At 41.8% G+C, this 26511-nt stretch overlaps 1 pseudogene; it reads left to right on the top strand.

The window, feature by feature from the left end:
- The first annotated feature begins 593 nt into the window (after positions 1-593).
- LOC142178826 (phosphoribosylamine--glycine ligase-like) lies at positions 594-3001 on the top strand (annotated as a pseudogene).
- The last annotated feature ends 23510 nt before the right edge of the window (positions 3002-26511 follow it).

Genomic DNA, 26511 nt, shown 5'->3' with positions numbered 1-26511 from the left:
CTTGCTGTGGTTTTAATACTTACAAATCTTTCGCCACTATTTTTAACTGCCTTTCTGTGGATAATTTCAACCCCAGTAAGAACTACTACTCCACTTTTATCTTTCCAATATGTTTGTAGGAATAAGGAAAACTGTGAAATTGGTTTTTTTTGCTTTTAAATTTTTTCCAGTGTTATCTCCTAAAACAGCTATCTTTACTTACTTTGCTTCTCTTATTTGATTCTTTCCGCTTTTGAAAGCTATTCTTGTACTTTGTTTGGCTAAACTCTTAGGAATTATATGTATTGGCATTTCAGATTCTCAATTATTCTGTTTATTCTGAAGTTATATATTCTATTTCCTTTTCACTAAACGGATATGTTAATGCATGCTTCTTTTCTTAGGTTTTTATTTTCACTTCCCTTTAGAGTAAAAATGGAATTTTGAGTTGTTGTTCAATTGTTTGGAATTGCCATCATGACATGTAATGCCAAAAGATTCTTTCTTTTTTATGTTAAACTATCACTTCTTCTTTTTTATTATTTATCTGGCACAAACTAGCTATTTAACTAGCATAATTAGCACAGTTGATATGGATATAGTGTAGAGTCTGTTACAATTTTTAGCATTATTTATTAATTCATTCTATTTGGTATTATAGAAGAAAGTGTTGTTGTCTTGGTAATTGGAGGAGGAGGGAGAGAGCATGCGCTCTGTCATGCTCTAAGGTGATCCCCTTGTTGTGATGCTATTTTTTGTGCACCTAGTAATGCTGGAATTTTCAGCTCAGGAGACCCAATTTGCAGCAGACCTCGATCTTTTAGATAGTTCAGTTGTGATCGCTTTCTGTCATAAATAGGGAGTTGGGCTGGTTGTTGTCGGACCAGAGGCTCCGCTTATTGCAGGACTTGCTCATGACCTTGTTAAGGTAGTAATTCATACCTTTGGTCCCTCCTCAGAAGCAGCTGCTTTAGAAGGTTCTAAGAACTTTATGAAGACAAATCAGAGGGTAATTTTAATGTGGCCGATTTTCCCTCTTTTGCAATCAATTTCGCTACAGCACCCGCTGCTCTAGCTAATTGTCCACCCTTTCCAAGTGTGATTTCTATGTTATGCATGGCCATGCCTAAGGACATATCAGTTGAGGTAGATTCTTCTTTGATCAATCAAAACCTCTTCCTAAACTGTACAAGCTTCTTCCAAAGCATATCGAATTCCAACTACAAAGGTATGTGCAATATATCATGACCACGGATACTTGGCTTTTCTAGTTACTTGGTTCAATTCATATCTTAATTTGACTTCATCTATGGTGGATATATATGTGCAGTATCAAGCATTTACGGGACCCATCCGTTGCAAAAGAATACATCAACCAGGAAGGTGCCCCAATTGTTGTTAAAGCTGATGGATTAGCTGCCAGTAAAGGAGTTATTGTTGCCATGACATTGGAGCAAGCATACGTTGATGTTGATTCTATGATTGTAGATAATATTTTCGGTTCTGCTTGTTCTCAAGTCATTGTAGAGGAATATCTTGAAGGAAAGGAAGCATTGTTTTTTGCCCTAGTAGATGGTGAGAACGCCATACCTCTAGAATATGCTCAAGACCACAAAAAAGTAGGGGACGGCGATACATGACCAAATACTTGTGGGATATGGGGGCATATTCTCTGGCTCCTGTCTTGACAAAAGAACTGCAATCAATAGTCATGGAGTCTATAATTCTCCTTACAGTGAAGGGAATGGCTGAAAAAGCCTGCAATTTGTCGGGGTTCTGTATGTTGGGCTCATGATCGAGAAGAAATCTGGTTTACCAAAGTTAATGAGTACTATAACGATCTGACCGGTCGTTTTGTTTTCTAGAACCTCGTTCCCCTAAATAAGACTTCCCATACGTGTTTTTACTGTTTTATGACTTGCGAGGATGGTTAGCTCGGGATTTGGAAGGGTTCGGATTGAAATCGGAACACTTGGTTCCGTAAGGTTGGCTTAAAAGGCTAAGTTTGACTTCGGTCAACGTTTTGAGTAAACGACCTCAGAATCGAGATTTGACAGTTTCAATAGGTTCGTATGATGATTTCGGACTTGGTCGTATGCTCGGGTCGGATTTTGGATGACCCAAGAGCGTTTTGGCGCCTAATAGTGAAAGTTGGCATTTTGGGTGAATTTCATAAGTTTGGGTTGAAGTGGATCTTTACATTATAGACGTCCATTTGGGATTTTGAGACTGATAATAGCTCCGTATGGTGATTCTGGACTTAGGAGCGCGTCCGAAAGTGGATTTGGAGGTCCGTAGGTCGTTTCGGGGTCATTTGGCGAAAAATAAAAATTTGAAGTTTTTAGAAAGTTTGACCGGGGGTGGACTTTTTGATATCGGGTTCGGATTCCGGTTCCGGAAGTTGGAGTAGGTCTGTAATGTCATTTTAGACTTGCACGCAAAATTTGGCGTCATTCCGAGTTGATTTGATAGGAATCGGACGCGCGGGAGTATTTTTAGAAGTTTTTGAGTTCATGAGTTAATCCATGCGTTTTGGCATCCGATTCGTAGTTTTTGATATCATTTCAGTATTTTGATCGCTCGAGCGAGTTTGTATGATGTTGTTAGACTTGTGTGTGTATTTGGTGTGGAGCCCCGAGGGCTCGGGTGAGTTTCGGACGCTCGGGAGGATGAGAAAAATTTTCAGTTTTTCTGGTGTTTCTTGGCAGCTGTTGCAAGTCTCGCAAATGCGAGAATTTGTTCGCATTTGCGAGGAAGGCTTCGCAATTGCGAAGAAGCCTGAGTTGGGCAGTGTTCGCATTTGCGATGCTTTGGTTGCATTTGCGATCTCAACAATGTCCGCATTTGCGACTCCTTGGTCGCATTTGCGACCTTGGCAGTAGAAGCCGAGGTTCGCATCTGCGATGGATTTGTCGCAAATGCCATATCTGAGACCTGTGCACAGCTTATTAAATGCGGGACTTAGGCCATTTAGCTCATTTTCTTTCATCTCTTGAGCGATTTTAGAGCTCTTGGAAGGGGGGGGGTTTTACCTAGAACTTTGAGGTAACTAATTTCTACACAACATGAGTTAAATACATAGATTATGGGTAGATTAACATGTAAAAATTTGGTAAAACCGAGGGTTTAGATGAAAACCTAGGTTTTTGGATAAAAATGGGATTTGACCACGAAATTGATTATAGAATTAGATGAAAATCATATATTTGAGTTCATGAGATTATGGGTAGCAATGTTCTTCAAAACATTTCTGAATTCCGGGCACGTGGCCCGGGGGTGAATTTTGGGAATTCTTCAATTGGGGTTGGGTAATCGCTTTAATAGTTAGAATATGAACTTCTAAGCCTATATTGACTATCTTATATAACATTTGACTAGTTTAGAGATATTTTGGCACTAAATTGAGGGTTTGAGCATAAATCTTGGATCGAAATAGGCTTGAGACAAGGTAAGTCTCTTTTCTAACCTTGTAAGAGGGAATTAACCCCATAGGTGAACTTAATTCATATGTGCTTCTATTTGTGGGGGGCTACGTACGCGCGAGGTGACGAGAGTCCGTACGTAGCTACTACTCATGCTTATATCCGGGTAGTTTTAGGTTTCACCATATTTTGTTGACACCGTTAATTGATTATACTTATTAATTGTCTTGAATAGAGTTGAGTTCGAGGATATCAAGATATTAAGAGTTTCTAGTTGAATTTCTTATTTTGGAAAGAATTGAGGGATATTATGATAACTTGATAAAAATCTATGTTCAACCGCGTCGCAAGTATATTCCGCGAGCGGGATAAATTTCTACTACTCTCATGGGAGCGGGTCGTTCGCCTCGGCAGGTTAATAGATGCATCTATTGTTCGTGCCGTTCGACCCTCGGCAGTGCACACAACGTATATTTATATATATTTGGATCGGGCCGTACGTCCTCGGCATAATTCGTGCATGATAATACTGAAGCCCTCTTATATTTGATATCGTTTCATTGACTTGAGGGGTTAAATAGTTAAATTGAGGGAAAAGATTTGGTTTTTACTACGGTAAAAGTATTGTTTACTTATTCTTGCTCCAAGTTCTATTGTCATCTATATATATTATGTTTAATTAGAATTTTACAGTATATTATATTGTTGGCACATAGTAAGTGTCGAAGTCGACCCCTCGTCACTACTTCTTCGAGGTTAGACTAGATACTTACTGGGTACACGTTGTTTATGTACTCACGCTAAACTTATGCACTGAATGTGCAGGATCTGAGGCAGGTGCATCTAGATATCAGTCTAGCACGCACACTTGATTACCACTTTGGGGCTTCACGGTGAGCTGCCTTCTGAGCCCGTTTTGCAGCAAGCCGGAGTCTTTCTTTTGATTGTATTTTCTGTCTCTTTCACTTCGGACAGTAGACTAGTATTTTTTTTGTATATTCTACTAGATGCCCATACACTTGTGACACCAGATCTTGACACACACTAGTAGACTTGCGGTTTTGGTTTTATTCTATGATTATGATTGCACATAGTTGCTTTTGTATTATTTATTTTTGATCTGTTATTTCTCAAATCCTTTTAATTTAAGGAAAGTTTAATTACTTGGAAACAAATTTGTTAAAAAGAGGAAATCACGTGACTAGTTCAGCCCCATACAACTAGGGGTGTCAATGGTTCGGTTCAGACGGTTATTTTATAAAATTTGTATCATACCAAGTTTTCGGTTATTCTATTATGTATAACCAAAATTAGACTTTTCGAAACCGTCCCAATTATGTCGGTTTCTCTTCGGTATCGGTACGGTTCGATTAATTTTCGGTATTTTTTTAAATATCATGTAAAATCCACCAGTAGAAGTAGAATGCAATAACATATGTTCTTTTATAGGATTTAGCAAAACTCTCTAGACATTTTTACTGTTTAAAGGGTGATGAATTAAAAAATGAAAGATGGCTAGAGTATAGATCCATCAGCTATTCTACAACAACGTAAAAGAAACCAAGTAAAGGCAAAAAAAAAAATATAAATGACACGAGTGGAAAGATATTAACCAAGCTGAGACTCAAGAATAAAGTCTATAGAAGATTAAATATTCAAAAAGATAAATCTAAATTATATGAAAGGAAACATATTCAATACATTATAGTTTGCTACTCATAATCGCTAAAATACTTTGTGTCTTGCTAATGAAGATACTTGAAATAACTTAGTTTAAGTAGAAGTAGCATAATAGGTTTTAAGAATTAGTATTTTGAGTTTAATTACTTGTTGGCTTGTAACAGTTTTCATAATTTCAAGGCCCAAAGAAAAATTTAATGCATTATTATTTTTAAACTTACTATATAAATATATTTTTCACATGTAAAATTTATTCGGTACGTTTCGGTATTTTTTCGGTTTATTTTCATAAAATAAAAAAACTACCCTAATTATTGGTGCGGTTATAGATTTATATAAAAATCTACGGTTTCTTTAAAAGAAACCTAAAAATCGGTTCGGTTCGGTCGGTTTAGTCAGTTTTCGAATATCCATTGACCCCCCTACGTACAACATAGTCAGCCTGACTACCGCTCTGTAGAACTTACCTTTGAGTTTTGTTGGGACCTTCTTATCACACAAGACACCGGAAGCAAGTCGCCATTTCATCCATCCCACCCCAATATGATGTGTGACATCTTCGTCGATCTCCCCATCCCCTGTATGATAATACAAGATATTTGTGGTATATGTTTGTTATCCTCTGGCATTTTGTTTATATGAGTAGTGGCTTTGAAGTTACCTTTTGGAAATCGACGGATTGTGTAATCGTAGTCTGGGATTTAGTTCTAGTAAAATGATGAGAATAAAATATCGTTTAGCATATCAACATATTTTGAGCACACAAGTCATTTGTTCTCTTGCACGTCAAGGATGTTTTATCGCAATGTTGTTTTCTTGGACATCCTTTACATGGCTTTAAAACCATCATGATTGATAGAAAATCTCTTTGACATGTATGAGTAGCTTTAAAACTACCAAGTTCTTGATCGTCAAACTCTTTATTCTCTATGCTCATACAGAAAAAAATTGAAATAAAAAATTAGAAGTTTTCATTACTTCAACCTAATAATTAGGGCAAAATGAAGAACGGGGCGGACTTGCATATTATGGTTAGCATTTGGCTAGCAAGGCAAATCTAGATAACAACAGGGATGTATCAGTTGGTAAAATCGGGAAAAAATCAGAAATGGTCATATTTTCAATTGGTAATTGAAAAATAGCCACAGTTTTAAAAGTAATCAAAATTTCATCACTTTTCATGTAAAGATAAAATCTGAACAAAAATACTCTTAAAAAACAGGAAATATTCCAGCATAATATGCCGGAGTTCGAATTTTTTACATATGAGCTTCCAGCATAATATGCTGTAATATACGAATTTAGCTCCTCTCCATTTTCTATTGTCTCCATTTTCCCAAGTTCCTACTTGGATGGATGACACATGTATCTTTTTTATATTAATGATTTAGATTTAATTTACAAAATATGGGTCTTAACCATTTCTCCTACAAACTATATCAATGGTGCCCAAAATTACTCCAAAAATCATGCAGCACGTACAATTATACAGATTCTTACCATGGATAATACGTATTTGAGAGATCATTGTTAGAGCAAAATTCAACCAAAAAGGAAAGACCCTAAAATTGACCACTAGAAAAGGAAACAATAATGAATAAAAATTTAGACAGTGAAGTTTCGTTGTTGCTGAAACCAAATTGACCATTCATGCCACGTTCTTGCAAAGACTTGGTATATGTAATCACTTTAAGAATGAGATAAAGAGCATTTTAAGATCACTTACATCAGTAATTCAATAATTCTGAGGAATTATATATCATAACACTCTAATTTTAAGGCAATCACTTTGTCACGATCCCAATTTTCCTCCGTGGGATATCGTGACGGCACCTAGTCTCTAAGACTAGGTTTAAATAATACGCGAAAACATTAAATAAGAGATTAAAACTTGAACATCCCAACAATTTCATAAAAGGAATCTACCAAAACTCAATACATAAAATTCCAAAATCTGGTGAGATATACGTCACAAGCTTTAAGTACAGTACTGAATAATCATATACATCACTGTCTATCAAAATATAAAGAAATAAGAGAAGAACTGAATAGAAGGGGACTTCGAGGCATGCGGTCGCGGGTAGGTGTACCTTGAAGTCTCCAAACAGCAACACAGCGTACTAATATCGAGGTTGGTAAGATGCACCTGGATCTGCACAAAGACATGTGCAGAAGCGTAGTATGAGTGCACCACAACGGTAGTCAATAAGTGTCAAGCCTAACCTTAGTAGAGTAGTGACGAGGTCAGGTCAGGGCCCTACTGAAAATAATAGAAAATAAGGCAGAAGATATAATAATATAATGAAATGACTTAAAAGTGAACAATGAGAAATTACAGAAAGATAAAAACACAGCAAATAGAGGTAAACAACAGGGGCGCTCCCGAGGTACCGCCTCGTAGTCCCAAAAGCAAATGCACAACATGGGCGCTCCCGAAGTACCGCCTCGTAGTCCCAAAAATAAACACACAACAGGGGCGCTCCTGAGGTACCGCCTCGTAGTGCCAAAAGTAAATGCACAACAGGGGCGCTCCCGAAGTACCGCCTCGTAGTCCCAAAATAAATATGCAACAGTTAACTGATGGGACAATGAAATTACAGCAAGGAATCCTACAATTAAAGATTGAATACAAAATCAAGGGAGCAGAAAATCCAACTAAGCATGTTGCATAAATTGCAAGTAAGAGATAAGACATGTAGACATGCGATATTAGGCTAAACATGATGACTACGCATGCTAGAATAACTCAGTTAAGGAATTAAAAAAGGAAACCACTTAGCAAGAACCGAATTTTTAACATTTAACCCGAGTACGCACTCGTCACCTCACGTACACGGCCTTCACGTATTGCAAATACCATAACAGTACCAAACCTAAGGGGAGTTTCCCCCACACAAGGTTAGATAAATCACTTACCTCAAATCTCGCTCAATCAATCAATAAGAATGCCTTTCCCTCAACTTTCCAACTCCGATCGGCTTGAATCTATCCAAAATAATTACATACTATAAATATAACTATAAAAAACTAATTTAAATAATAAATCTACGACTTTAGCAAAGAATTGAAAAATTGCTCCAAAGAGTCGACCCGGGCACATGTCTCGAAACCCGACCAAAATCACAAAATCCGAACACCCATTCGATATCGAGTTCAACCATACAAGAATTACTTAAATCTGACCTCAAATCCCAAAAATTCGGTCTAAGAACTTTCACCATTTTCTCCCAAATTTCTCAACCCCAATCCTTAATTAAATGAAGAAATAAATGATAGATTAGTGGATATTAATCAAAAATGAGTGTAGAATCCTTACCGAAATGTTTCCTCTGAAAATCTATCGAACAATCGCCACAAAACGAGCTCTTTAGGTCCAAAAATGGATAATGAAATCAAACCCTCAAAAATCCCCTTTTGCCCAGTGAATCTGTATTTGCGGACCTTACTATCGCACATGCGACTTTACGGTTCCAACTCAAGCCCAAAAGACTCGCACCTGCGGACCCATTAGCACTTCTGCGGACCCTGTCCGCTTCTGCGATCCAAGGCCTCCCTGGCCATATCCGCTTCTGCAATGCATTTCCCGCATCGGCGTGTCCGATTCTGCGGCACATGGACCGCAGCAGTGCTTCAGTTTTCCCACAAGTCCAATATTATTTCGGATTCAATCTGAATCACACCCGGGGCCCCCGTCCGAATATACCAACAAGTCCTAAAATACTATACGAACTTAGTCGAGCCCTCAAATCACATCAAACATTGCCCAAAACACGAATTGCACATCGATTCAAGCCAAATAAACTTTAGAACTTCTAACTTCTACAACCTATCAAATCAAGTCCGATTGACCTCAAATTTTGCACACAAGTCATAATTGAGAATACGGACCTACTCCAACTTCCGAAATCGGAATCCGACCCCGATGTCAAAAAGTCCACTCCCACTCAAACTTTTTCAAAAAGCATCCAATTTTCCAACTTTCGCCAATTAACGCCGAAATGACCTACGGATCTCAAAATCAACATCCGGACATGATACTAAGACCAAAATCATTCTACAGAGCTATTGAAACCATCAAAACTCCATTCCGGGGTCATCTTCACATAATTCAAACTACGGTCATCTCCTACGACTTAAACTTTCATTTTAGTGACTATATGTCCCATTTCACTTCAAAACCAAAAACCAAACCTCTCGGCCAGTTATGTAACCACAAAATGAAATAGAGGGAGCAATAAATACGGGTTCGGGGCTAATACTCTCAAAATGATCGGTCGTGTCGTTACATCCTCCCCCTCTTAAAACAAACATTCGTCCTCGAATGAGTATAGAGACACACCTGAAGTGGTGAAAAGATGAGGATAACGGTTGTGCATATCATGCTCAGTCTCCCAAGTCGCCTCCTCAACCGGATAACCCCTCCACTGAACCTTCACTGAAGCGATGCTCTGCGACCTCAACTTTCGGACCTGCCTGTCCAAAATGGCCATCGGCTCCTCAACATAAGATAGATCCTTGTCCAACTGGACTGAGCTGAAGTCTAACACATGAGACAGATCACTGTGATACTTCCGGAGCATGGAAATATGGAACAATGGATGAACTGCAGAGAGACTAGGTGGTAGTGCAAGTATGTAAGCCACCTCTCTAAACCTCTCAAGAATCTCAAAAGACCCGATATATCGAGGGCTCAACTTGACCTTCCTCCCGAACCTCATAACACCCTTCATGGGCAAAACCCGGAGCGGGACCCTCTCCCCAATCATGAATGGAATGTCGCGAACCTTTCGATCCACATAACTTTTCTGCCTGGATTGGGCTGTACGAAGTCGATCCTGAATCAATTTAAACTTTTCCAAAGCATCCTGAACCAAGTCCGTACCTAATAGCCTATCCTCACCCAGCTCAAACCAACCCACTAGAGACCGACACTGTCTACCATACAAAGCCTCATATGCAGCTATCTGAATGCTCGCCTGATAACTGTTGTTGTAGGCAAACTCTGCAAGTGGCAAGAATTTATCCCAAGAACCTCCAAAATCCATCACACACGCATGAAGCATATCCTCCAATATCTGAATAGTGCGCTCGGACTGTCCGTCCATCTGAGGGTGAAATGTTGTACTCAACTCCACCCGAGTACCCAACTCATGTTGTACGGATCACCAGAACCGAGATGTAAACTGCATACCTCGGTCATAGATGATAGATATCGGCACGCCATGAAGCCTGACAATCTCACGAATGTAAACCTGAGCCAGCTGCTCTGAAGAGTAAGTAGTAACCACAGGAATGAAATGAGCTGACTTGGTCAATCTATCCACAATCACCCAAACTGCGTCAAACTTCCTCTAAGTCCGTGGGAGCCCAACAATGAAATCCATAGTGATCCGCTCCCATTTTCACTCTGGAATCTCTAGCTTCTGAAGTAGTCCACCTGGCCAATGATGCTCATACTTCACCTGCTGACAATTTAGGCACTAATCTACATACTCCACTATGTCTTTCTTCATCCGCCTCCACCAATAGTGTTGCCTCAAGTCCTAATACATCTTCGCGGCACCTGGATGAATGGAGTACCGCGACCTGTGAGCCTCCTAGAGAATCAACTCACGCAAACCATCTTCATTGGGAACACATAGCCTGCCCTGCATCAGTAATACACTGTCATCTCCAATAGTGACTTCCTTGGCATCACCGTGTTGAACCGTGTCCTTAAGGATAAGCAGATGGGGGTCATCATACTGACTCGCTCTAATACTATCATAAAGAGAAGGCTGAGAAACCACACAAGCCAAAACCCTGCTCGGCTCGGAAACATCCAATCTGACAAACTGGTTGGCCAAGGCCTAAACATCCAAGGCTAAAGGCCTCTCTGCTACTGGTAGATATGCTAAACTGCACAAACTCTCCGCCTTGCGACTCAAGGAATCGGCCACTAAATTGGCCTTCCCGGGATGATAGAGAATGGTGATATCAAAATCGTTAAGAAGCTCCAACCATCTCCGCTGATGCAAGTTAAGATACTTCTTTTTAAACAGATATTGTAGACTCCGGTGATCGGTGTAGACCTCACAAGGGACACCATACAAATAGTGCCGCCAGATCTTAAAGGCATGAACAATAGCTGCTAACTCAAGGTCATGGACAAGATAGTTATTCCCATGCACCTTCAGTTGTCTATACGCGTAGGCAATCACCCTACCGTCCTGCATCAACACTGCGCCGAGACCAATGCACGATGCATCACAATACACTGTATAGGACCCCGAACCAGTAGGCAACACCAACACTGGGGCTGTAGTCAAAGCAGCCTTGAGCTTTTGAAAGCTCTCCTCACACTCCTCGGTCCACCTGAACGGAGTACCCTTCTGAGTCAATCTAGTCATAGGTGCTGCAACAGACGAGAAACCCTCTATAAAATGACGGTAATACCCCGCCACGCCAAGAAATCTCTGGATCTACGTAGTTGAGGACGGTCGGGTCCAACTCTACACTGCTTTAATCTTCTTTGGGTCTACCTTGATTCCCTCACTCGATACTACATGACCCAAAAATACCACTGAATCTAGCCAAAATTCACACTTCAAAATTTTTGCATATAATTTCTTTTCTCTCAAGGTCTAAAGCACAATCCTCAGGTGCTGCTCATGATCCTCCCGGCTCCGGGAGTACATCAGAATGTCGTCAATAAATACAATGATGAATGAGTCAAGATATGGCTAAAATACATTGTTCATCAAGTGCGTGAATGATGTTGGAGCATTGGTCAGCCCAAAGGGCATCACAGGGAACACGTAATTACCATACCGAGTCCTGAAAGCAGTCTTCGGGATATCTGGCTCCCGAATCTTCAACTGATGATAGCCAGAACGCAAGTCGATCTTAGAGAACACTCTGGCACCCTGAAGCTAATCAAATAGGTCATCAATATGTGGCAATGGATACATGTTCTTCATTGTAACCTTGTTCAACTGGCGATAATCAATACACATCTGCATAGAACTATCCTTCTTCTTTACAAATAAGACTGGAGTGCCCCAAGGCGACATACTAGGCCGAATGAATCCCTTATCAAGTAACTCTTACAACTGTTCCTTTAACTCTTTCAACTCTACTAGGGCCATACGATAGGGTGGAATAGAAATAGGTTGTGTTCCTAGTAATAAATCAATACCAAAGTCGATATCTCTGTCGGGCGGCATGCCCAGAAGATCTGCCGAAAATATGTATGGATAATCCCTCACTACCAGAACTGACTCGACGGTAGGAGTGTCAGCACTAACATCCCTCACATATGCCAGATATGTATCACACCCATTCTCAACCATTCATTGAGCCTTTAGAAATAAGACAACCCTACTAGGAACATTATCTAAGTACCTCTCCACTCTAGCCGCGGTAGACCTGACATAGCCAAAGTCACTATCTTAGAGTGAAAATCAAGGATAGTGTGATAGGGTGACAACCAGTCCATGCCCAAAATAACATCGAAATCCACCATACTAAGCAACAATAAATCGGCTCTGATCTCAAAATCACTAAGAATAATCAAACACGACCGATACACACGGTCAACAACAATAGAATCACCCACGGGTGTAAACATGTAGATATGAAAACTAAGAGAATCACGGGATACACCCAATACGGAGAAAAATAACATGACATATAGGAATAAGTGGAGCCTGGATCAATTAAGACTGATGCATCTCTATGACAGACCGAAACAATACCTGTGATGACAGAATCGGATACCAATGCCTCCGTCCTAGCAGGAAGGGCATAATATATAGTCTGGCCTCCCCCTCTAGGGTGACCTCTACATGTCCGACCTCTACCTCAAGCTGGCTATGCAGGTGAGTGGTAGCTAGTGTTGTAACCATAGCCTTAGGACCTAGTGGAGCACGCAGTTCCTGAGTGGTCTGTGGAGGTGCACCCCTCCTGAGTCTGGGGTAATCCCTCACCACATGACGAGTGTCCCCACACTCAAAACAAGATCTCGGAGGACGTGGCTGATGTGACTGGCTCGGGCCTGATTGGCTGGACTGACCGCTGAAAGCACCCCATGAAGGAGGTGCACTAGATAATAGTGGTGCATAATAAGGAGCCTAGGGCCTAGGAGTAGCCGGAGCACTGCTAGCGACTGGAAGTGCTGAATGAACAGGGCAACCTACATAGCCCTTACCATGACTCTCTAGACCTCTTGGCCTCTCTCTCCTCCATCTCCTAAGTTAACATACCCTCCAATCTCCTAGCAATAACTACTACCTATTGGTATATGATGTCCATATCTAACTCTCAGGCCATACTAAATCCGATACTGGGGCTTAGCCCCTCAATAAATCAACGAACTCGCTCCCGAACAGTAGCAACCAATGCTGGTGCATGCCTGGACAAATCACTGAACCGGACCGCATACTCTGACACGGTCATAGAACCCTGGCGCAACTGCTCAAACTCTGCGCGAAATGCATCTCTAAGACTCTAGGGTACATACTCCCTCAAGAACATATCTAAGAACTGAGTCCAAGTGAGTAAAGTTACCTCGGCCGGACTACCCAACTCATAAGCTCGCCACCACTGATAGGCAGTGATAAGTGAGGATTTTAACTACTTATTAACGCCTTTTAACTTTTGTTTTAGTCTAAAAGCATTGAATTGTGTTCACGGAACTAATAAAATTGGGCAAAATTGCAAGAATGCTGGAAGTTGGGCTCCCGAGATGAAATCCGACTCAAAAAGGAGCAGTCTAAGCACAAGGCAATAAAAGGGCACAGAAGCACAAAATAAGCGGTCCGCAGAAGGAATTCTGCGGCCGCAGAAGAAATTGCAGGTCGCAGAATTCCATCTGCGGCTGCAACCAAAGAAGTCAAAATCTGCAGACAATTGTGCAAATTGCGGACACCGCACATGAATTGTGCGGCCGTAAAAGCTGGGCTAGGAGTCAGGATCAGAGAGTATGCAAATTACCAAATCCAGAACCTCAGTGCATAGCAGACCGCACAATATTTGTGCGGCCGCAACCTTAACATTGCAGACCGCAGAAGAGTGTCTTCCGGCCGCAGTTCTAAAACTGCGGACCACAAAAAAGTTACTTCGCGACCGCAGTTCAGAATTGTGCAGCCGCAGAACTCCATCTCCTGTCCGATGAAGAAATCTCCGGACCGCACATGGAATTGTGCGTCCACAGAACCTCCCGAAGGGTATTTTTGTTCGAGATTTTTAGTCTTGAATAAATAGACGAGTTTCACAAAATTAGGTCAAGTTTGAACATCAGCAATTACTGTAGCCATTTTTCTTTGCCTTTTTTGGAAGTTTACTTTGCTTTGGTGTATTTTACAATAGATTTAATTATTTTAAGCTTTCATTATGAGTTTAATTAATCTTTCTTCTCTATTTTCTTAAAACACAAGTATGCGTAGCTAAATATTTACTAGGGTTGTGATCCAACCCTAGTATGTAAACCTCATGGGTATCTAATTTAGTACTTGTTTATGATTGTGTGTTTATTATTTAGCTTAGTTCATGCTTTAATTGTGGAATTAATGATTGCAAACATTAGTTCATGCCCATTTGACTTGGTCTCTTCTTGAGAAAGAGAGACCTAGTGTAAGATAACTTAGCTAACAAGGAATTGGGTCAATCAAGAGATTGATTAACCCAATTAAAGGGTTCAACCTAGAGATAATAATAACCTGACTTGAGCTTTGATCAACTGTTTTGTGTGATATCCATTTGGTCTTGAGAAAGCCAAATTGGGCAAAACCACTCTCTAACCGAGAGGTATTGAGTGGGTAATTTAGAGTTGATAGCTATAATACACCCCAGTCAACAGAACAAGCATTAAAGTCTTTATCCCATTGGGAAAACACCTAAGTAATGGTCACGACCCTAGGCTTTTTATCAATTTGGAAAAACATCATAAACAATTATCTCTAGTCTTCTTTCTTTATTTTGAAATCTTTAGAGTAAAATCAGAAATAGAAAAATAATCTTTTGGTGGAAGTGCAATCTCGATAATTCAATCACGCACATTGAAATATATAGCCCTAACTCCCATCTTAGCTCCCTGTGGATTTGACCCCGAATCTTAGTTGGGTTTCTATAATTGCAAACGACCGTTTCATACCTCCTTTGAGGTGTGCATTTGGGCGCGATCAATTTTTGGCATCGTTGCTGGGGAGTTTAAAACAGTGTTAGCTATGACCAAGTGGATGAGGTTCCTCTTGAACCTGAAGCCAATAGAAGAGGCCGAGTGCCTCATGACAATGTGCCTGCTCCACCCCCACCTCCACCATGAGCATCTCCACACCGGGGGGAGTAAACAAACAAATCTCTCCGAGGATGCATTAAGGCTAAGGCTTTTTCCCTTCTCTCTACGGGGAAAAGCTTTATATTGGTTGGAACATTTGCCAAAACATTCCATTCACACTTGGGATGAGTTGGCGGAAAAGTTTATTTCTAAGTTCTTCTTTCCGGGGCACATGGCTACACTTTGGGATGAGATTTTGGCATTCAAGCAAGAGCCAAATGAACCACTACATGAGATATTGGAAAGATATAGAACAATGGTTAAGGAATGTCCCAACAACGATATGATGGAGAACATGATTCAACAAACATTCTATCGTGGGATCAACACAACCAACCAATATGTAGTAAATCAACTTATCGGTGGAAACTTCATGACTACGCCTTATGCGGAGGTATGTGAGATTTTAGATGAAAGGCAATCCCGGGCTAATGTTCCACAAGGTGATCCCAACGTGATCCACCTTCACAAAGAGTTGCTTGACCATGGGCAAGCCATAGCCGAATTGACTACCACCATGAATCAACTAGCAAAGGCTCAACTTCAACAAGTACAACATCCTAAGCAAATCAATGCCATGGAAGGAGTGAACACGATGATGAACAAAAGAAGAACAAAGGTTCGATAAGTGCAATATCGAGTGAAAAATTTTGTACAAGAGGATATTGGATTTGATCAAGATGATTCTTACAATGACCAAGAAGAGAACGTGCAATATGTGAATAACATTCAGGGGCAACGAAACAACTTCCAAGGCCCAAACCAACAACAATGGTGACCTCAAAACAATTAAGGCAACTGGAATTCTAACAACCAAGGACATTGGAATAGTGGAAACAATCAAAGGAATTGGCATAACAACAATCAAGGAAATTGGGGAGGTAACAATCAAGGTGGATGGAACAATAATAAAGGCAATCGGGGGTCGGGTTTTTAAAGGCCCCCGATGTATCAACAACCGAACAACCCGCCTCATTATCCTTCCCATGGTCCTAGTTCTTCAACCAATGAGATGTAGCGTATTGAGAACATGTTCAAGAAAAGGATGAAAAGAATTCCGATTCGGATGCCCAACTTGCCTCACACAACACATCGATCCGCAACTTAGAAGTTCAAATGGGGAAAATCTCTCAAGCTCTATATTCTCGTCCTAAGGGGCACTACCAAGTGACACGGTGGTAAACTCAATGGGTGGGAACAACACGGGGCATGCCATAGCCATTACCACAAGAAGTGAAAGAGGTGGAAATGCATCCACCTCAAGTCAAAAGGAAATTGTGGATGATGAGCAAGTGGAACAAGAAGAAGAGGTCCCGAACAATGTGGTGCAAGAAAATGATTAAGTTCGGACTGATATTGCCGATAGTGTGGAAGAGACTCAAGAGGAGGTGAACCTATCTAGGGATCATATTATTGACATACCGGAGCCAGTAGTGCAAAAGGCTAAGGCACTATTGCCTAAGCCTCCACCTCCATACCCTCAAAGGCTTGCCAAACGAAATGGCGAGAATCAATTCAAAAAGTTCATTAAATGATGAAGAGTCTCTCAATCAATGTGCCATTAGTTGAAGGTTTGGAACAAATTCCCGGTTATGCAAAGTTCATGAAGGATCTTGTGACAAAGAAGCGGTCAATGAACTTTGAAACTATCAAAGTCACTCATCAAGTGAGTGCAATTGTGCATTCAATGTCTCCTAAGTTGGAAGATCCCGGTTATTTCACAATTCCTTATGCAATTGGAAGTGCCGAGTTTGCTAAAGCTCTTTTTGATCTTGGGGCAAGTATCAATTTGATGCCCTATTCATTTTTCAAGACCTTGGGAATTGGGCAACCAAGACCCACCTCTATGAGATTGCAAATGGTCGATCGTACCATGAAGAGACCTTTGGGAGTGATTGAATATGTCTTGGTTCGTGTTGATAAATTCATTCTTCCGGTGGATTTTGTAATTCTTGATTGTGAAGTTGATTGTGAGGTGCCGATTATTCTTCGAAGACATTTACTTGCTACGGGGAAGGCTCTTTGTGATGTGGAAATCGGAGAACTCACCTTCCGGGTGGGTGATAAAAAAGTGATTTTCCATGTGTGCAAATCCATGCGGCAACAAAATAGCAATGAGGTATGTTCTTTTGTGGACTTGGTTACCGATGTTATTATTGATGATACAAGTGTCAAAATTAATGTTGGTGGTATATTGGAGGCCGTCTTACTGAACGTTGATGATGATGAGATGGATGGCTTCATGGAATATGTGAATTCTTTGCGAGGAATGGGGTCGTACAATTATGCACCCCGGAAACTATCCTTGGATCTTGAAAATAGGAAAACTCCTCCTACAAAGCCTTCCATTGAAGAGCCTCCTACCTTGGAGTTGAAGCCATTGCCTCCACATCTTAGGTATTGATTTCTTGGCCCTTGTTCTACTTTACTGGTTATTCTTTCCTCTTGTTTGACTAATGTGCAGGCAGATTCTACATTGGCGGTGCTACAAAAGATAAAGAAGGCTATTGGGTGGACATTGGCAGATATTCAGGGGATAAGCCCCGCATTTTGCATGCATAAGATCAACTTGGAGGAAGGTGCCAAACCATCTATTGAACATCAAAGGATACTAAATGAGGCTATGCAAGAAGTTGTCAAAAAAGAGATTATCAAGTGGTTGGATGTCGGAGTTATCTATCCCATTTCCAATAGTTCGTGGACTTCTTCGGTTCAATGTGTCCCAAAGAAGGGGGGCACGACGGTGGTCACCAATGACAAGAATGAGTTGATTCCTACAAGAACGGTGATCGGTTGGAGAGTGTGTATGGACTATCTCAAGCTCAACAAAGTCACAGGGAAGGATCATTTTCCACTTCCCTTCCTAGACCAAATGCTTGATAGGTTGGTTGGCCGTGCTTGTTTTTACCTTATTGATGGGTATTCGGGCTACAACCAAATCTTTATTGCTCCGGAGTATCAAGAGAAAACAACCTTTACATGTCCCTATGGTACTTTCACTTTCAAGCGGATGCCATTTGGTTTGTGTAATACACCAGCGATTTTTCAAAGGTGTATGATGGCTATCTTCACGGACATGGTGAAGGATTACCTTGAAGTTTTCATGGATGACTTCTCGGTGGTTGGGGATTCCTTTGATGATTGTCTTGCAAATATAGATAAAGTGTTGGCAAGATGTGAAGAAACGAATTTGATGCTCAATTGGGAGAAGTGTCATTTCATGGCCGAGGAAGGCATTGTCCTTGGCCACAAGATCTCAAAGAATGGAATTGAAGTTGACAAGGCAAATATTGAGCTGATTTCTAAACTTCCATGTTACACCCTATATTTTCGTATGTAAAAATGTGTCGTAAGCAAACTAATGTAGGACAAAAAAATGAGATAATATTTAAAAGTATATAAAGTAAGTTAATCATGTTACCTCTGAGGTTACAAATATTGAAGATCATGAACAACAAGTACAAAGAGGGTTGGACAGTTCAGAAGCTAAAGCAATTAAATAAAACAATGTTTCATCGAAAGTCGACAAGTTGGGAATGTTATAACATGTACCTTTGGGGTGAGACTAGGGTGATTAACATGATAAAGAGATTATGTTATGATTTATATTAGTCGTATTACATCTGTGTGTTATGTTTTTAAGTCAAGCGAGTTGTGGAACAAAAGTCGATGAAAGTCATCACAAGTTACATTCATAAGTTTTACTGAAACTTTGGGTCAAATGTAACTGCAATTTTCTCCCAATATACTTAGATTTATGGTGTGTTCCACACATCAAATTAAAGATCTATGAGTCTATTTTCCAACGCATTAAACCATTTGTCAATACGACATCGGAGTAGAGAGATATGTGCATTTTTGCGATACTGCGCAAGCTGCTAGGTGACAAGTAGGTGTGTCACCTACTTGCTTAAATGAAAGCCCAAAAATGGGCCATTTCGGGTCGTCCAAAGAGGCCTTTTAAGGGACTATTTTCTTCATATATTAGACTTAAAATAGAGCATAATAACCAGACATAAGCTCTGCAAAGAATCCTCCCAAAAATTTCCCACAAACCCTAATTGATTTTCTCTCCCTTTCAACTTCCAATTGGAGGTAAAACTTAGAGTTTGAAGAACCAAGATAGGAGCTGAGTTATCCAACAAATAAGGTGAGTTTACTGCTCTCTTTCATCCATTTTTTCTTCTGTAAATTCATGGTAAGTCGTTCTATACTTGTAAGAACTCATGGGATGGTGATCGGAAGCCGTGAGTTCGAGTTATTCACTTGTAGCGGACTGTTTTGTGGACTGTTTTGTGTTGCTGTTGGGCTGCGTGTTTTATTACTATTTGGTGGAGTTTTGGAGGAGGAAGGGGGTTTATAAACACCATATAAATGTAGGGTGGTTGGCTGGTCGTTCGTCATAACATTTTCGGGTCGTTTGACACTACTACGGTGGTCGTTTTGTGTACGAAGAGATTGGGGTGTGTTGGGCTGTTTTGTAGTATTTGATGGTGTATATAGGGCTGGAAAATGATGTATATATGTTGTTATTGTTCTGTCCTTGTATTGTTGGTGTTATCTTGAAGTTGGAGGAAGGGCATATTATAGGGGAGATGCTGCCCGTTTTAATACAAAATAGGTTTGTCGTTCGTTGTGCGATAGTTGTACCTTTCGTAACTTAACGATAGTATTATTATCATTCTTGTAGATTAAGGTGCGAAGAGGTGAGTTCAACTTGGTGATTGAAAAGATTGTGATAAGGTATGTTAAGGCTAAGCCTTCCTTCATTTTGGCATGATCTCGTAGCTACATGTGTTAGTAATGAGACAAAAAGAGAAGTTCATATTCATGAATTTATTCACACTATTCTAGTCTCATAAGTTACAATATTATTCCTTATCGAGACTCTATATTCAATTTTAGTATTGTCTTCTTTCAGTCAAGAGAGCAGCAAGCCTATATATACAGTATTACAGTATTTTCATTACCATCGAGCTATAATCGATGGGCAGGCCCCTATTGGGCAACCTCTGATCAGATGGAAAGTTATATACCAAGCCTACTGTGGCCGAGCGCCTATGAGCGAGCCCAGCATGGTCGAGATACATAGCCTAGTATGGCCGAGCGCCTATAAGCGAGCCTACTATGGCAGAGCAGTTATATATACCGAGCCTTATAAGGCCGTACAATTATTTTACTTACTATATTGAAGGAGTTGAGTCAGTATCAGCAGGTAAGTATATCTCCAGATCATCTTTGACTCCCAGTTAATTTCAGTTATCATATTATCAGTTCAGTTTCAGATTTCAGTTATTTTATTGCCTTACATACTCGGTACATTAATTCGTACTGACGTCCCTTTTTTGGGGGCGCTGCATTTCATGCGTGCAGGTTCAGACAGACAGACGGGTAGACCTCCTCAGTAGGTGTTTTCCGAGTTCCGCCTGATCGGTAAGCTCCACGTCTTTCGGAGTTGCCAGGACTAGAGTTTTGTGTACATCTTATGTATATCTGTATATATGTTATGGGTAGGTCGGGGCCCTGTTCCGATCACAGTACATCTATCAGTAGATGCTTGTAGGCATATCCTGTTGGTTAGTGCAGTATGTTGGGTTTGTATAAATTGGTGGTTTGTCAGCTGTAGTAGCTATGACGGCCTTGTCGGCCTAGCTTTATATTGATATTTAGTTAGTGCTAGTTTCCATTCAGTTTTATATTTTGCTTCGCAAATTGTCTTGCAAGGTGGCCCCATGGCCAAAGTATGACATTATGTGTTCAGAGTCCCTTAGTCGCAATTTGGTACGCCAGGTTAGGTGAGGCACGGGGTGCTTGTCTCGCTCCTAGGTTCGGGGCATGACAAACTTGGTATCAGAGCAGTTCTGTCCTAGGGAGTCTACAAGCCGTGTCTAGTAGGGTCTTGTTTATAGATGTGTTGTGCACCACATTATATAAGCAAGGAACTACAGGGCATTTAGGAGTTGGTTACACTTCTTTGAAATCTAAATCGTGCTATAGAACTGAGTTATAGGAAATTTGAATTAAACTTATGTGTTGGTGTTTGCATGCACAGATGACGGTGACTAGGAAGACTACGGCTAGCCAGAGGAGAGATACAGTAGTAGGTGAGGGGACCAACAGGGTACCCCCAGTAGATGGGGCCCAGTCTGAGGCTCAAGGGGAGACCCCTACTCAGCCATTACCGGCTCCTCCACCAACTACGGAGATTCCTAGGGAAACCGCACATCCAGTTCCCCCTCCACTTCCATCAGATCAGGACTTAAGGAGTGCGGTGCATTTGTTGACACAGTTGGTAGCTACCCAGCAACATGCTAGGGCATCAGCTAGTGCAGGAACTTCTGAGGGGTCTGGGAGTTCAAGGGTCCGAGAGTTTATTGCTTTGAGTCCCCCAGAGTTCACGGGGACAGATCAGAGGGAGGACCCGCAGGATTTCATAGATCAGCTTCACAGGATCTTTCGTGTTATGCATGCCACGGAGAAAGAGGCAGTTGAGCTAGCAGCTTTTCGACTCCGAGATATAGCCATCCTTTGGTATGAGGGATGGGAGAGGTCCAGGGGACGTGATACACCTCCAGCTATTTGGGAGAATTTTTCAGATGCTTTCCTTGACCAGTACTTACCGCGGGAGATCCGACAGGCTCGAGTCGATCAGTTTCTAGCCCTCAAGCAGGGTAATATGAGTGTTCGAGAGTATAGTCTCCGTTTTGACTCATTGGCCAGATATGCACCATCCATAGTTTCTACTATGCGGGACAGGATTCACAGGTTTATAGCAGGGTTAGCCCCAGAGTTAACCGAGGCATGTGCCACCGCTGCATTGCAGGATAGTATGGATATCTCCTGAATTCAGGCATTCGCCCAGAATATAGAAAGGGGTAGGCGTCGGCAGCAGGGTACAGAGAGGGCTGAGCAAGGGCAACGTAAGAGGATGAGATTTCCCAGGTCTCAGGAGCAATCTCAGGGTAGTTATAGGACCCAGTACTTCGGACGGCCACCTAGGCCTCCGCCACCTCAGTTACAGGGTTACGGGTATGACCGCTATACTCAGTCAGGACCAGGTGAGAGCTCACGGGCGTCGGGTTTGCAGCGACAACGAGGTTCTGCGCAGACATGGTCATTTCCTCCGCGGTGTGACATCTGTGGTAGAGGACACTTGGGTCAATGCCGAGCAGGTTCTGATGCTTGTTATACATGTGGGCGTCCGGGGCATATGATGCGAGATTGCCCAAATAGAGATTCTGGGGGAATGGCACAACCAGCGAGTTCAGCAACAGGATCGTCTATGTCCGTGCATCCTTCAAGGCGTGAGTCTCAGTCTTCGGCTGGTAGAGGTCGAGGCAGAGGTAGAGGTTCCAGTTCAAGTGGTAATCAGAACCGTATCTATGCTTTAGCGGGTCGACAGGACCAGGAGTCTTCACCAGACGTTGTGACAGGTATATTAACCATTTTCTCTCAAGATGCTTATGCTTTGATAGACCCAGGATCTACTTTATCGTATATTACCCCATTTGTCGCGAGGAAGTTTGGTATAGTGCCTGAAATACTAAGTGATCCTTTTGCGGTATCTACACCGGTCGGAGAATCGATTATTGCTAGACGGGTTTACCGAGGTTGTACGGTGACAATTTGTAGTCGTCAGACCTCAGCTGACCTAGTTGAGCTAGAGATGATGGACTTTGATGCTATCATGGGCATGGACTGGTTGGCAGCTTGCTATGCCACAGTTGATTGCCGAGCAAAGGTAGCCAAATTTCATTTTCCGGGTGAGCCAGTCCTTGAATGGGTAGGTAATACACCAACACCCAGAGGTAGGTTTATTTCCTATCTGAAGGCGAGGAAAATGATCGCAAAAGGGTGCATTTATCATATTGTGCGAGTTAGAGATGCAGATGCTGAGATACCTACACTTCAGTCTATTCCCATAGTCAAAGAGTATGCAGATGTGTTTCCAGATGAGCTTCCAGGTATTCCTCCAGAGCGAGAGATTGATTTTAGCATCGATTTGCTTCCAGGAACTCAACCAATATCCGTCCCTCCGTATAGAATGGCACCTGCCGAATTGAAGGAGTTGAAGGAGCAGTTAAAAGATTTGCTGGAGAAAGGTTACATTAGGCCCAGTACCTCACCTTGGGGTGCACCGGTACTATTTGTGCAGAAGAAAGACGGCTCGCTGAGGATGTGTATCGATTATAGGCAGTTGAACAAGGTAACTATTAAGAATAAGTATCCACTTCCAAGGATCGATGACTTGTTTGATCACTTGCAGGGAGCTAGATGCTTTTCCAAGATTGATTTGAGGTCGGGGTACCACCAGGTCAGAGTTCGGGAAAAAGATATTCCGAAGACAGCCTTCAGGACCCGATATGGCCACTTCGAGTTCCTTGTCATGTCCTTAGGGTTGACTAATGCACCCGCTGTATTTATGGACTTGATGAATAGCCTATTCCGGCCATTTTTAGATCTGTTCGTGATAGTATTTATTGATGATATTCTGGTTTATTCCCGTTCAGAGGATGAGCATGCAGACCACCTGCGAGCGGTACTCCAAACCCTCCGTGATCGTAAGTTGTATGCTAAGTTTTCTAAATGTGAGTTCTGGTTGAAGTCTGTAGCATTCTTGGGGCATATTGTATCAGATGAAGGGATAAAGGTGGACACTCAGAAGATTGAGGCCGTGAAATCTTGGCCTAGACCTACCACTCCGACAGAGGTTCGTAGCTTTCTAGGCTTAGCAGGATATTATCGGAGGTTCGTAGAGGGTTTTTCTTCCCTTTCGGCACCATTGACGAAGTTGACACAGAAAGAAACTAAGTTTCAATGGACAGAGGCTTGTGAGCGGAGTTTCCAAGAGCTTAAGAACAAGTTGACCTCAGCTCCAGTTCTAACACTTCCAGAGGGTCTAGAGGGTTATGCCGTGTATTGTGATGCATCAGGTGTCGGGTTAGGATGTGTCCTGATGCAACATGGGAAGGTAATTGCATATGCTTCAAGGCAGTTGAGGAAGCACGAGAGGAATTATCCGACCCACGACCTCGAGTTAGCTGCGGTTGTCCATGCACTTAAGATATGGCGGCATTATTTATATGGTGTTCATGTTGATATATTTACTGATCATAAAAGCCTACAATATATTTTCAAGCAGAAAGAGTTGAATTTGCGACAGAGGCGATGGCTTGAGTTATTGAAAGATTACGATGTTAACATTCTCTACCATCCAGGGAAAGCTAATGTTGTAGCAGATGCCTTAAGTCGCCGATCTATGGGTAGCTTAGCACATGTAGAGCCCGAGAAAAGACAATTAGCTAGAGATATTCATCAATTGGCTTCGTTGGGGGTTCGGTTAGTAGATTCTGAGGATGGTGGAGTTGTAATCCAAAACACTGCAAAATCATCCCTCATAGCTGAAGTCAAGGAAAGGCAGTACGAGGACCCAGAGTTGGTCGAGTTGAGAGAGCGAGTTCCGCAGCAGAAGAAGCCATTGTTAGAGCTCAAGGGAGATGGGGTTCTCAGATACAAGGGTCGTTTGTGTGTTCCAGATGTAGCAGGGCTACGAGACAGGATTATGTCAGAGGCACATTATTCATGGTATTCCATCCACCCTGGATCGACGAAGATGTATCATGACATTAAGGATATGTACTGGTGGAATGATATGAAGAAGAACATTGCTGAGTTTGTCGCCCAATGTACTAGTTGCCAGCAAGTGAAGGTAGAACACCAGAAGCCCGGAGGGCTAATGCAGACTATAGAGATCCCGACATGGAAATGGGAGGCGATAAACATGGACTTTATCATGGGTTTACCTCGGTCTAATCGTAAGTTCGATTCCATATGGGTGATAGTCGATAGGCTCACGAAATCAGCTCACTTCCTACCGGTCAGATCTACATATACAGCAGAAGATTATGCAAAGTTATATATTAAGGAGATAGTGCGGCTACACGGAGTACCAGTTTCTATTATATCTGACCGTGGGGCTCAGTTTACAGCACATTTTTGGAGGTCATTTCAGAGAGGTCTAGGGACTCAGGTGAATCTCAGCACAGCTTTTCATCCACAGACTGATGGACAAGCCGAGCGCACAATTCAGACGCTCGAGGATATGTTACGAGTATGTGTGTTGGATTTTAAAAGAAGTTGGGATGAACATCTACCTCTTATCGAGTTTGCATATAATAACAGTTACCACTCCAGTATCCAGATGGCTCCGTACGAGGCTTTGTATAGGCGTAAGTGCAGATCTCCTATAGGGTGGTTTGATGTTGGAGAATCTGGGTTACATGGGCCAGACCTGGTTCAGCAGGCCGTAGAGAAAGTAAAGGTTATCCGGGAGCGACTGTTGATAGCTCAGAGTCGTCAGAAGTCATATTTTGACGTGCGGCGACGAGACTTAGAGTTCAGGATTAATGACTGGGTATTCTTAAAGGTATCACCTATGAAGGGCGTGATGAGGTTTGGCAAGAAAGGAAAGCTTAGCCCACGGTATATTGGGCCTTATAGGATCATTCGGAGAGCGGGCCAACTAGCTTATGAGTTAGAGTTGCCCTCAGAATTGGAGTCTGTCCATCCGGTTTTTCACGTATCTACGCTACGGAAGTGCATTGGCGATCCTACCCGAGTGGTGCCCACGGATGATGTACAGATTACAGAGGACTTGTCATACGAGGAAATTCCAGTTGCCATCCTAGACCGACAAATCCGCAATCTACGAAATAAGGAGGTAGCTTCCGTAAAGGTTTTATGGAGGAGCAAGAATGTAGAAGAGATGACGTGGGAATCGGAGGAAGAAATGAAGTCTAAATACCCCCACCTATTTCAAAATGAAGATACGGTTCGAGATGGGACGCTACAACATAGCTCTATGTAGGCTAGCAGGTCATCAGGTAAGCTTTTATTTTTCACTTTCAATATTTATGATTTACGGTCGGTGAGGCAAATTGCTGCTATTTATAAAGATTGGCCATGTGTGGCATGCATAGTATGTTTCTGGCTACGTGCAGGTTGGTTTTAACCTAGTGTACGAAGGATACTCTGGAAAAAGTTTCCAAAGTCTCCAAGAGTAAACATTCGAGGACGAATGTTCCCAAGGGGGAGTGATGTTACACCCTATATTTT

Source organism: Nicotiana tabacum, unplaced genomic scaffold (genome assembly GCF_000715075.1).
Source record: "Nicotiana tabacum cultivar K326 unplaced genomic scaffold, ASM71507v2 Un00001, whole genome shotgun sequence".
Lineage (NCBI taxonomy): Eukaryota > Viridiplantae > Streptophyta > Magnoliopsida > Solanales > Solanaceae > Nicotiana > Nicotiana tabacum.
The sequence above is the reverse complement of the archived record's forward strand: the minus strand, read 5'-3'. Positions and strand labels throughout refer to the sequence as shown.